This window comes from Lissotriton helveticus, chromosome 10 (assembly GCF_964261635.1).
Source record: "Lissotriton helveticus chromosome 10, aLisHel1.1, whole genome shotgun sequence".
NCBI classification, from domain to species: Eukaryota; Metazoa; Chordata; class Amphibia; order Caudata; family Salamandridae; genus Lissotriton; species Lissotriton helveticus.
In genome coordinates, this window is record NC_136071.1 from 230,534,668 (window position 1) to 230,547,474 (window position 12,807).

Below are 12,807 nucleotides of genomic sequence, written 5' to 3' on the forward strand. Positions count from 1 at the left end.
CGCTTAGCCTCCTTCAGTATGTCTATACAATCCTCTGGGAGATTCAGATGGCCATATTGCACTATTTCAGGAGCTATGCCGCCAAACTCAAAGACGAGAGGTTGGGGTGCACCATTCGCCCCCCGAACTTCGTGAGAAGGTCCGGCCTGCACGGCAGCTTCATGTGCGGAAGGAGAGACCGGTGAAGCAGGTCCATGAACCACCACTGTCTGGGCCATTCCGGGGCAATCAGAATCATCTTCGCCCTGGATTGGGACAGCTTGATGAGAACCGTCGGGATCAGGGGAATGAGTGGAAAAGCGTACAGAAAGCTGTTCGACCAGTTGATCCATAACGCGTTCCCCAGCGTCCCTGGCTGGTAGTACCTGGAGGCGAAGTCTCGGCATTCGCGGTTTTCGGCGGTGGCGAACAGATCTACGTCTGGAGTTCCCCACCTTGCGAAGACTTCTCCTAGTACTTCGTCGTTTATGACCCATTCGTGGTTTTCCTGAATCAGTCTGCTCAGCTCGTCTGCCTGAACATTCTGCACACCTGGCAGATTAGTGGCCGTTATCGACAGTCCTCGGGCCAGAAGCCAGTGCCAGATCGCCTGCGCCTCCTGCGACAGAGTGCGGGGTCTTGAGCCCCCCTGCATGTTGAGGTAATACATCGTGGTCGTATTGTCCGTCTGTACAAGCAGAGAGTTGGTCCGGAAGGACGGGTGAAAAGCCTTCAGCGCTAAGTGAACAGCTCTGAGTTCCAGGAAATTGATGTGGTACGTGGACTCCGTCGGGGACCACCTCCCTTGAATCTGTAAGTCTCCGGAGTGCGCTCCCCATCCCTGGAGAGAAGCATCCGTCACGATAGTCTGTGTGGGAATGTCCTTGTGGAAGGGAACCCCTCTGAGGAGATTCTCCGCTGAACACCACCACTTCAGAGACTGAAGAGCATGTAGAGACAGTCGTATCTTTTCGTCCCAAGATCCTCTCCTCTGGTCCCACTGATCTTCTAAGCACTCTTGCAGCGGTCTCATGTGCAGCCATGCATGTGGTGTCAGGAAGATACAAGAGGCCATCGATCCCAGTAGAGAAGACACCGTCCTCACTGTCGTAGATGGAGTGGACATGAGAGCCTGAGCCTTCCGAAGGAGTGATAATCGTCGCTCCTCCGAAGGAGACACGCTTGCTGACAGCGTATTGATGGAGGCTCCCAAGTACTGAATGCACTGGACCGGAGTCGGGACAGACTTGGACATGTTGATGTGCAACCCCAGCTTGTTCAATAGAACGCACGTCTTCTGGAAGTGTGCTTGAGCTTCTGAGAAGGAGGAGGCCTTTATCAACCAATCGTCCAGGTACGGGTAGACAAACACCTTGTTCTTCCGTAGGTGTGCCGCTACCACTGCCATGCACTTCGAGAACGTCCTGGGCGCAGACTTCAGCCCGAACGGAAGTACCGTGTACTGATAGTGATTGGTGCCGACTTGAAATCGCAGGAACTTCCTGTGTTTGTGTGCAATGGGCACATGGAAGTATGCATCCTGTAGGTCTATGGCGCAAAGCCAGTCCCCCCGTTGCAGCTGAGGATGAATCTGATGCAACGACAGCATGCGAAACTTTTCTCTGCGAATCCACCTGTTTGCCTGCCGCAAGTCCAGAATGGGCCTGTACTCGTTCTTGTCCTTCTTTCGGACCAGAAAGAACCGGGAGTACAGACCTCTTCCTCTTTGAGACAGAGGTACATCTTCTATCGCCCTTTTCCTTAACAGGGTATCGGCCTCCGCCTGGAGCTTGCGCAGCTGATACTGCGAGCTGACCGGAGGAATCGATGGAGGAGGGCTGATGAACCGAAGACGGTATCCATTGCAAACAATATTCAGCACCCACTTGTCCTGAGAAAAAATTGAACGCTTCCCCCACCGGAGCGGGTAACGGATGAAGGGGAAGTAACCGCTCAGGGTCGAGACCCGGCCGGGCCTTTGGTTGCGGTAGAGGACTGCTGTCCACCTCTACCCCTCTGGCGTTTTTGGAAGGGTCTCCGGATCTGCTGCTGTTGTTGCTGCTGCTGTTGTCCCGAAGATTGTCCTCGTCCTTTCCCCTGTGAGCCTAACCGCCGTTGGAACTGGAGGTAAGGCTTTTTGTCCTTGGGTTTCTCCAGACCCACAGCTGTCAGGGTTTCAGCTCCGGCCTTCATGCGGGCCATTTCATCGTCGGCATGTTTCCCGAATAGTGTTTCACCGGAAAACGGCAGATTGGCCACTCGCTGTTGCGCCTCAGGCTTGAGTGACGTAAGCCTGAGCCAAGCATGGCGGCGCTGGTTGACCCCGTGACAGTAGCCATGTGCGGCCAACAGTGCGATATCCGCAGCGGCACTGATGGCCTGGTTGGAAACCAGCATCCCTTCCTTGACAATTTCTAGGAAGTCCTCCCTCCTGTCGCGCGGTAGAAGGTCCGCAAACTGTTCCAGGGAGTCCCACAATGCACGGCCGTACCGCCCCAGCAAAGCTGAATCGCTGGAGGCCTTCATAGTAGTGGAAGAAGTCCCACAGGCCTTCCTTCCCGCCAAATTAATCCAGCGGCTCTCTTTATCCGGTGGCACGGTGGAGGACGGGGAGGTAGAATGCAACTTCCTGGCTGCCGTCATTATCACAAAATCGGGCACTGGGTCCATTCTTAGGAAGGCCGGGTCCGAATCAGGTGCTCTGTACTTCTTCAGAAGTCTGGAGGGGGCAGCCTTCACCACAGCCGGTGTAAGGAACAGCGCCTCCGCAGGTTCGACCAGTCCTGGTACCAACGGCAGCAGAGGGCGAGACATGTGCTTCTTGTGAAGGGTCTCGAATATCACGGACGTCGTAGGTGTAGGAGCCGTCACCGTGATACCCAACTTTGCAGCCCCCCTCAGGAGAACCTCCTGGAACGTGCCGATGTCGTCTACCGGAGACACCCTAGTCTCCGGGGAGTCCGATAAAGTAGGCGAATAGGAACGAGTCCTAGAGGATGCCGTACGAGACCTGGACCTTTGCCTCTTATGGCGATGCCTCGATCTAGTGGAGGACCTGTGTCTACTCCTCGATCTGTCTCTCCGTCTGGAGCGCGACCTTGATCTCCTAGGTCTGGGACGTTCTGCCGGTTTCCCCGGGGCGGACGTCTTGGGCTTGGGAGCTTCCTTAGACTTAGGAGTCTGTTTAGGAGGAGTCGGAAGCCGTGGCAACGAGACCGACCTCGGCGGAACCAGAGGCGGTTTGTCTGGCACAGGAAGCCGTGGAAGTGGAGGCAAAGTAGGCAACGTAGGAGGGGATGTAGCCCTCGGAGGGAGACCTCTTGGCAACGGAGGCGGAGGCGTAATAGTCTTCTTCGGAGTATACACCTTCGAGTACACCGATCCCGGTGACCCGCCATCCTTTCCAGACTGAGGGGAGCCCCCCACAGTCTTAGGCCTTGCCTCACGATCCTTCGACGTCGAAGAACGGTGACCAGACGGCGAACGTAGGTCCCTCGACGTCGAGCGCTCCTTCGGCGTCGACCGTCTTCCATGCTTCGGAGTCGATCGTCTTCCACGCCTCGACGTCGATCCTGACCATCTCGACGACGATCCCTTGTGTCTCGACGGCGATCGCTTACGCCTCGACGGCGACCTCGACCGCCTCAACGTCGACCTCTTCCGCCTCGACGGCGACCGCGACCGCCTCGACGGCGACCTCTTCCGCCTCGACGGCGACTTCTTCCGCCTCGACAGCGATCTCTTCTGCCTCGACGTCGACCTCTTCCGTCTCAAAAGCGGCCTCGACGACGAAGATCCCTTCGACGACGATAGCGTCTTCTCCGTCGACGGCGATCGGCGGTGTCGCCTCGAGGGCGAGAGCCGACGCCGGGCCCGTCGACGCCGAACACTCGACGCCGCCGCCGCCGAAACCGTCAAAGGGTTCGACGGCGGCCTGTGCAACTCCCTCGACGTCGACGGGCGACGTTTCCTCGACCCAGAGCCCTGGGGAGATGGGGAGCCGGCCGTGGACCTCCCTCTCGACGTCGTGGTCAGAGCCACTGATCCAGACGGGGAACGGGGGCGTTTGCTGGACTTCCTGCCCCTGGGGAGCCCCCCAGAGGCCTCAGCATGGGCAGATGAAGCCCCTCCAGACCCACCTTGAGCCTTCAGCCTTCTTTCCTCGAGGCCCTGAAGCCTGATCTTCAATCTGTCCTTCAGGGTCCTGCCAGAGAAGCCTTGACACATCTTACACTCCTCTGGGATGTGGGAAGAGGGAAGACAGAGGATACACACCTCATGGGGGTCCGATTTTGCCTTCTTCCTGGAGCACTCCGGGCATTTGTCAAATAATGCAGGCATATTTGACATCAAAAAGGAGCAAAAAACCAAGAAGAAAAGCACAAAAGTACTTTGAACGCACTCAAATCGAATTTAAAGTGAAAAAACCCTTGAAAAGGGAGAGCTCAATGCTCCAGGGTCCTGCTTGCAGGAGCCGGAAAAAAGAACTGAAAGTAACTGGGACCTGCAGTGCATTCTGGGATACTGTGAAGTTCTGTAAAGTTCTCTTAAAGGCACAGTATCCTGTTCTGAGCCACATAATAGCAGCCTATGGGGCTTGTCTGTCCAGGTCCTCCTCTCTATCATTCCAGAGGGTTTTTGCTGTTTAAGCAAGGGAAATCTGTACAGACTTTGCTGTTTTGTGGATTTTTTTGGTGGAATTTCTAGTTGAAGTACTGGACAGTGTAGCCTTTTTTAGGCTGCATTATCGGTCTTTAAATTCTCTCTTAAGTGTCTGTGCATTTCTGCATTTTTCGACACTCTAAGAGATTATTTTCGATTGCTCCGGGGTCCACACACATGGGCGGGACTATTCACTAGATTATGGCTATACACAGAGATCCCCTACTACAGAAATGTGAAATTTAAAGAAAGGCAGCCAAATAGCCTTGTAAGAGGAAAGGAAAATGGTTCTCTTGACATGTGCTGCGTGGGCAAGCAACACTTCATACAGCTGGGTTCAGTCTGAAGGCGAACAAGAGATCTGTTTAGGAGTCAAACATGTTTCTGAGTTTTTCTTGTAGAGGGAAACAGTCCATTTATCAATGAACAGCCCATGCCACACACTGCAGATCCCAGCTCATACAGATGCCCTACTTGTTTCTCAAGGATTAGGGGGAGAAGCAAGGCCTAAAGCCAAGAAATATGGAGGCTCGCATAAGATGTTACCAGCACTGTAGTGTCTTTGGTGGCCCAATCACGACAGGAGACAAACGGTTAGTACAGCAGCTTCCTTTATTACTTCGTTACAGCATCTGTGATCACGTCCTATCTCTTGCCCTGGTCATCCCATTCTGCCCACTTCCTGCCCTTGACCGGAACTGGTGTCCGGTGGCGTCGCTTCCTGTCCTCTGACCTCCAGGTCCTAGTGCCCACTCTCTAGGACACGACATCTCTCCCCTTGTTGCAAACAAACATTTTGTGATACGACCTACTTACACTGACAGCTAGTTGAGAGAGAGAGAGAGAGAGAGAGAGAGAGAGAGAGAGAGAGAGAGAGAGAGAGAGAGAGAGAGAGAGAGAGAGAGAGAGAGAGAGAGAGAGAGAGAGAGAGAGAGATCAATTTCTTTTGCTTCTATTATGTCCGTGGCGCGCATGTACTGCTCTAATTTTCTAATCCATCGCTCCCATCTGATCCCTACTTGCCGTTCAGACATCTTGAATGGGAGAGGTCTACGGTATTGGGCGCTCTGCTTTTTGCTCTTTTGTTCCGCCATTTTGTTTGCGGCTCTTTGATGCCTCTTCAGCTCTTTCCTGCTTGTTGCCTTTTTTCCTTTTATTGTCTGCTTTCTTTCTTAGTTTGTTCTATTGTATTCTTTCTTCCTGCTTTTGTTTGCAGTTGCTTGTGCTTTTTTGTATGTTTCGGTGCTCTTTCTTGGCACTTCTGCTTTCCTTTTTTTCTTTTTTTCTTCTCTCTTTGTTTCTATTTCCCCTTTTTCACTTTGTTTCTCCCTTCCTTTATCTGCACTTGCTGGTGCTTGTTTTTATGTTTTTGTGCTCTTTCTTGGCCCTTCTGCTTGCTTTTTCAATGTTGCCTTGTTTAAAGATGGCCGCTGTTCTCTTCGGCGATCCTATTGGCTTCTTTTGCCTGATTCCAAGATGGCCACCGAAATCTCAAGCGATTTCGGGGCCAATCCGGGCGTTTCCTGACGCCCGATCTTTGTCAATCCTCATTGGCCACTTTGCCTGACTTTAAGAAGTCCGCTCACGCTCTCGCGAGAGTTCGCGTGTTTTTTAGTTTCTCACGTGCGCTCAGCAGAACTCCTATTTCTTCTTACCGGCGCTGTTGCCAGGCGGATCAGACGTCTTCTTCTCGGCGCTGCTGTCACGGCTGGGGTGGGCTCTCGAGCCGTTGCTCCTGTTCCGCATGCGAAACGGGGTGGGCTCCTGGTCTCGCTTTTTCAGTTTCGTCGGGCACCACACGTAGTTCAATCCACTCCTTCGTCGCCAGGTGTTGTGTCTTTGGTGGCCCAATCACGACAGGAGACAAACGGTCAGTACAGCAGCTTCCTTTATTACTTCGTTACAGCATCTGTGATCACGTCCTATCTCTTGCCCTGGTCATCCCATTCTGCCCACTTCCTGCCCTTGACCGGAACTGGTGTCCGGTGGCGTCGCTTCCTGTCCTCTGACCTCCAGGTCCTAGTGCCCGCTCTCTAGGGCACGACAAGCACTTTGTGAAGAAATGGATCCTTGTGTACAGTTTTCACAGAACAACAAGCAGTTTCAGACATAGTGCTCCCAGAAGGAAGGGTCTAACCATACCACAAGCTGGCCTTCAGATTACTTTTGATCAAGTAGCGTGCTGGCAGGGCCAGAGAAACGAGCTAATTCGTAGGCCATGAGAATAATTCACTGAAATGTAAGCAAAAATAATGACTTTATCATTCAGTGCGTTTCTGTACATTTACTGAGAGTGTGCAGACATAGTTGAGCGGAAGCAAATTGGCCACTTGCAATTTGGGGGTTATTATCCCATCCCAAAGCATAAGTACTAAAAAATAAATTATAGAAAAAAAACCAAAAAAGGAATCAATCTCTACATTTATTAGAGGTTTTTAGACGGTCGTTGGTACTAATTTAATTTCTCCTCAGCAATTAGTAGAGGAAAATAGGGAAAGTTGTCCTTTGTCACATCCTGTGATTTTTGACAAATCACTTAATCTCCCTGTGCCTACTATAAATTAATGTGCCCCTAACTGGTACTCATAAAAAGCGCAGGTGTAGATGATTAAGTGCCAGTCCTGAGCACCGGAAACCACTGGCTTCAAATTAAGCACTGATCCTACTATGTAAGGTACCAAAGCCCATTGCGCGCATTATGCTGATTGAAGTCAATTCATTGTTCGGCAGCTTTAAATATCACAGAAAGTCTTGGTTTAGCAAATTAAACAATAATCAAAAGAAGAGTGTCTATGGAGGCTAAGCCGTCCTTGGGAGCACAACAAACAACCACACTGGGATGTTGAAGAAGGCCCTCACTCACCACCTAGTGATGACATGCTTCATCATCGGGCCCCACCAAAGAGACCGAGTGTCTCTTTGGTGTGCTGCAACGCCAGGTTTACTGCGGAGCGGGATGGTGAGAATAGGGCGTGTTGAGTGCAAATGTGACTTAGTGAGTGGTGGGTGTATTAAAATGGTGTGTAGTGTATCTGAGGTAATATTTTTATTAAATGATCACTAAAGACACAAGACATTAAAATATGTGAGGAAACAGTCCACTTTAATTGAGTGGTAGATTCCTAAAGGGTGGTCGACATGTTTCTTGCCATCGAAACGGTGTTAATTTACCCGGCAATTCATCAGGACTGTGTGTGGTAAACCCTGGCGGTATGGGCACTCTAAGGCCCACCCTTACCTAGGGACGTGAATGTGAAAATTAAATAAAAGTGAAAAGTGAAAAAAAATTAGGAATGATTGAACTATTCCTAATTACTCCTGGTTTAGGAGGCTTCTACTTATCGTTTCTGCACCTGAAAAATAAAAGGACAGAGACATACAGGTAGGACAGAACAAACATTTAGAATTTCTCCTGATTGTTACTGGTTGTTATTGTGAATAACGTGCTCCAAAGGTGAATATCATTCTAGCTGTGGTAGAATAGCGCTATGGTTAACACCACCTATTAGCCCTGGGTTCAGAAGAGCTATGAGAGGTGCAGTGTCCTATTTGTGGTACAGACTAGTAGTGACTAAGGAATTAAAAAGGTGAAAATCTTCAAAAGAAGATCATCAACTCAGCGATCAATAAAAAAGTAATAAAAAGATCGCAATCAAGTTAAAATGTCTCACTTTATAGGTGTTAAGAATGAACACCACGGGTCTCAGGAGGGGGGTGGGAGCGTATTCGGCACACCCTGTCGAATGGCAAATCAAAGGAAAGAGGAGAAAAAGGCGTCAATACAGTGCAAACCACTTGGTAAGGCGGAGTGAGATCGGTACTTAGCTTAGTACTGCAGGCAGGTTCCAACTTACGCCCTTGACGCTCAGCACCCGCAGTCTACCTACGTCACCCTCGAACCGGACCCCGACGATAATGGAACGGGCTCGGTTCACTGTTTAAAAGCAGAGTTGCGAGGCGGTGGTTGCTTCCGGGTGGGCGTGGGCTCGTGACCGTCAGCCTCGCGCTACCAATCGGAGCGCTCTGAAGGCAATGACGAACAGTCACAAGGGATGTTGGTTGCTTAGTAACCTGGGAAAACATTCTGCACGCTACACGCGGAAGTGTTAATGGTCAGGCTCGCGCTACCAATCGGAGCGCTCAGGAAGCAATGACGATCTATCACGAGGGATGGTGGTTGCTTAGTAACTAGGGTAAACATTCTGCGTACTAACCGCGGAAGTGTTGGTTGTGACTGGTACGGTAAAGGCGCATCACAAGTTGGAGCATTCCGGGAATGACGATAGGTCACAGGGAATGTAGGTTAATCAGTAAGGTACATATTATTAATAATATTAACACAAACGTGTTTAGGGAAGTAAAAGCCGTATCTCAGCTGATGGTGCTAATTCTGGATATCTATTGATAGATAGTAAAAAGAAGACTATGGATTCACAACTTTTAGTGCTTTTAGTGGATATCTTCTGGTAGCTGGTAGACAGATGATTCCAAAAGTGGAGGGGTTGCCATCCGGTTGTGGTAGTAAGGGGTAATTAGCCATAGGTAAACACCCGGATACCGCCAGTCTGTTGTCAGGGGTTTACATTGTAAATAGCAAATTAAAACCCAGGGCTGGGAAGATTGAAACACAGAGACAGGAGTCACTGTGGAAGAGGCACACGTGCAATAATTATTAGGGATATTACACTGTTTTTCATGGTTTTATTTCCAAATGCAAACCTGCAGGGATGCAAGAGAAAAAAAACGAATTGGGCCCAATAGTCATAGGATAAAGAAGATTCCTGCATATACATTCAATAGCTTTATTACTGGCCCATTCAAACCCTTTGATGTGGAAGCTGCCACCTTTTGTTGCGGCTCGGGTAAAGGTTAATAAGGCCCAAGGCCATCATTCTAAGATTTCCCAATTTGCCCCTTGTCAGCCATGAATAATTCACTGGGCCCTGTTATTTGTTCGTATTACGGCGTTTGCGGCTTTGCTTTTCAAATTATGTGTGCATGACCGCAATTACCAAAATGTACAGGGAAACGGAACACGGTGGACCTTTCACACACCACGTGGAACAGCTCCAGCGTGGTCACAAAATATCGAACACACTCTTATGGGGATTTTACGGCATCTCTGAACACCTGACATAAGATAGCTTAAAGGTGACCCATATTAACAGCAAGAAGTTACCCTTCAGAGGTCATCACATTGCATTTCGGTGCCTCTAGTTTTATTTCTGCTGCCTACAGCTGCAGCAGCTCCCTCAATGAAAGGAGGTGAAAAAACGTGCTCGCTAAAGTTGTTTGAAAGAACATCTCATACTGTGATTTAATGACAGAACGTAAAGAGGGTGTATTTCCCTGTTGGCTTACCCTGGAGTCTGGAATAACAAGCGAGCAGCAAAAGTGGGAAAACCTAGATTCAAACAAGCAAATGGTGAGCGCGAAAGTGATCGCAAGCAAGACGTGCGGCACCGACCGGGAGTTGTGTGCGCATGTGTGCAAAAAGGAATTTAAAAAAAACATGCAGCAGGCGAGTGGTGTGCGCGCACCATGACGAGAGAGGAAAGCCATATGGCGCCTCTGCACGTCATTTTGCACGTAACCGCACCCTCTATGCCAGCCAAAAGCGCGTGGTAGGACTTTTAAAAGCCCACACACTAAATGTCTTGCAGAGTAGCGCATGTGCTGGCTGAGCGAGACCTAAAAAGGAAGGTTTGGTGCCTGGCAAGTAGGTTAACTTGCCAAGTCGAAATGGCAGTTTAAAACTGCACACACAAGCTCTGTAATGGCAGACCTGAACCATGTTTATAAGGTTACTGAGTGGGTGTCACAATCAGTGCTGCAGGCCCACTAGTAGCATTTAATTTACAAGCCCTAGGCACATATAGTGCACTTTACTATGGACTGTGGATGAGCCAATGTTACCACGTTTAGAGTACAGGGCATATGCACTTTAGCACTGGTTATCAGTGATAAAGTGCCCACAATCCTAAAGCCAACAAAAACAAGGTCAGAAAAAAGGAAGGAGGAAGGCAAAACATTTGGGTGTGACCATGCAGAAGGGGCCTGGCCGAACAAATAGAATTTGCTAACTCTGTAAAATACTCCAGAGTTTGTAGCTTGAAGTTACAAAAACGTGGAGTCTGGGGATCTAGAACCAAGGCATATTCCATGTCTGCCTGGTGGGCCATGCTAATTAAATGGGCTCCCAGACTCTTGCAGATCTTAGATTGTTTTCAGAAAAAAATAATACATTGCCAATTTTATTTTGCCCTGTGCCCCATAATGTACTTATCAAGACTTCATTGAACCTGAGCCTTTCAATACACAAAGACGATCCAAAAGCCATATGGAGTTTCAGGTAATGCCACCAGACCAGTCTCAGCAATCAGATGGGCCAGGAAGCAGATGCTCATTCTTACTGGTACTAAACTTTGTGGTGTTTAGGGCATTTCTTTGAGCATTCTGCAGCCACTCAAAATGAGCATTTACTGAGCTGGTATGCCAAACAGGGACATGTCACTGAACATCTTGGAGAATTCCATAAACCATGTTAGGATTCAACCACCTCAGAATATGTCAACATGGAATTGAAGTCCTTTCCAGCGCCTTTTTGAATAAGTATAGAAAGTACTGTTTAATAGGCCACGTTGAAACGTTTCATGATAGTGTTGCCTCCCTTAGAATTTATTCATCACAACACAGATAAGAGTAGTATACAAAAATTGATTTCAGAAGCCATGCCACAATGTGCATCATGGTGGGACTGGAATGATGAACACAGCTTCTCCTGCTGTGATTAAGTATCCATCGTTTACCTGGATCTTCAAGTTTGGGAAGGGCACCCCCACAAGTTTTGCTAACCATATTATTAAAATTACTGCTGAATGCCATTTCCTTCACTTTTGAAGTGGTGTCATTGAAACAGGTAGTCAAATATACATGATGCATTATTTCAAAGGGCACTTTGAAGCAACATATTTTGTTGGCAACTGGATGAGTAATTTAGACATTTCCAATGTTCAGTGCTTGAAAAAATCATGTTTGCGCCCTATGACTACCACCTATTCCTGCATCTGTCCTACCCTTAACAACTCTCTTAGACTAACTGCATCAATGATGGCCTCAAGAAAGTCAGCTTTTTTGCCTACAGCCTAGCATAAGTACTGTAAAAACAAATGTAATATTTGTCTGTATCACGTTTATACATTCCCTTTTAAGTACAGTTAGTACCCACATATGTAATCCTCAATTTTTCGATCATTAAACATGCATGTATATTGTTTTGTTTTAGATTGAAGCATCAAGTAACACTGTTTATGCTTGTAAATTTTCAGAGGTTGTATATATATATATATGTATATATATATATATATATATATATATATATATTCCAAAACACCCTTGCAGGTAATAAAAACGCACTTGAGCGATCTTTTTTTCCTTTTCAGTTATTTATTGCACCACAGCTTCTTGCAGTTACCAACGCGTTTCACCGCCCACAGACGGCTTGATCACGGTCACTACTGTTCCACTTTCAACCACCTATAAGGTGTGCTTGTGCAAAGTCACATGACGTACAACACTTCCTGTCAATGATAGAGGATTGTGGATAACGTAGTTCCTTAGTATTTACAATTTACTACAAACTTTATACAAAACGCCACTTGAAGCATTTATACTTTTCTCTTGGATGTACGATTATTACACCGAAAAAAAAGGGAAAATTATCAATCTCGCCCTCTAGTGGGCCACATATACATGATATGTTCGGTTGATTTCTTGCCCTCCAGTGGGCTTAGCGGTATTTACATGCTATATACATCCTTCAATTGTTACAACGTAAGGTTTTGTATCCACCTAACCATCATATCCTTCTATACCATATGAGCTGTTACTATATTGCATTGACATTGATGGAAGAAAAAAAACCTTTTATCTACATATATACAACGTCCCAATTTGATACTGCTGCAGTTCAGATTCTTACTTATTTACAATTGCATTTACAAATGAACATAAAGTTCTTCACTCTGGTTCAGACCTTCCGGATGTAATGTTCTGAAATTTAATATCTGTTGGGATTCCCTGCATCTTAGTTTACGTTCCCTGTCTCCACCTCTTTCATGAGGAACAATGGTTTCCAATGCATAGAATTTGAGAAGTTTCCAGTCT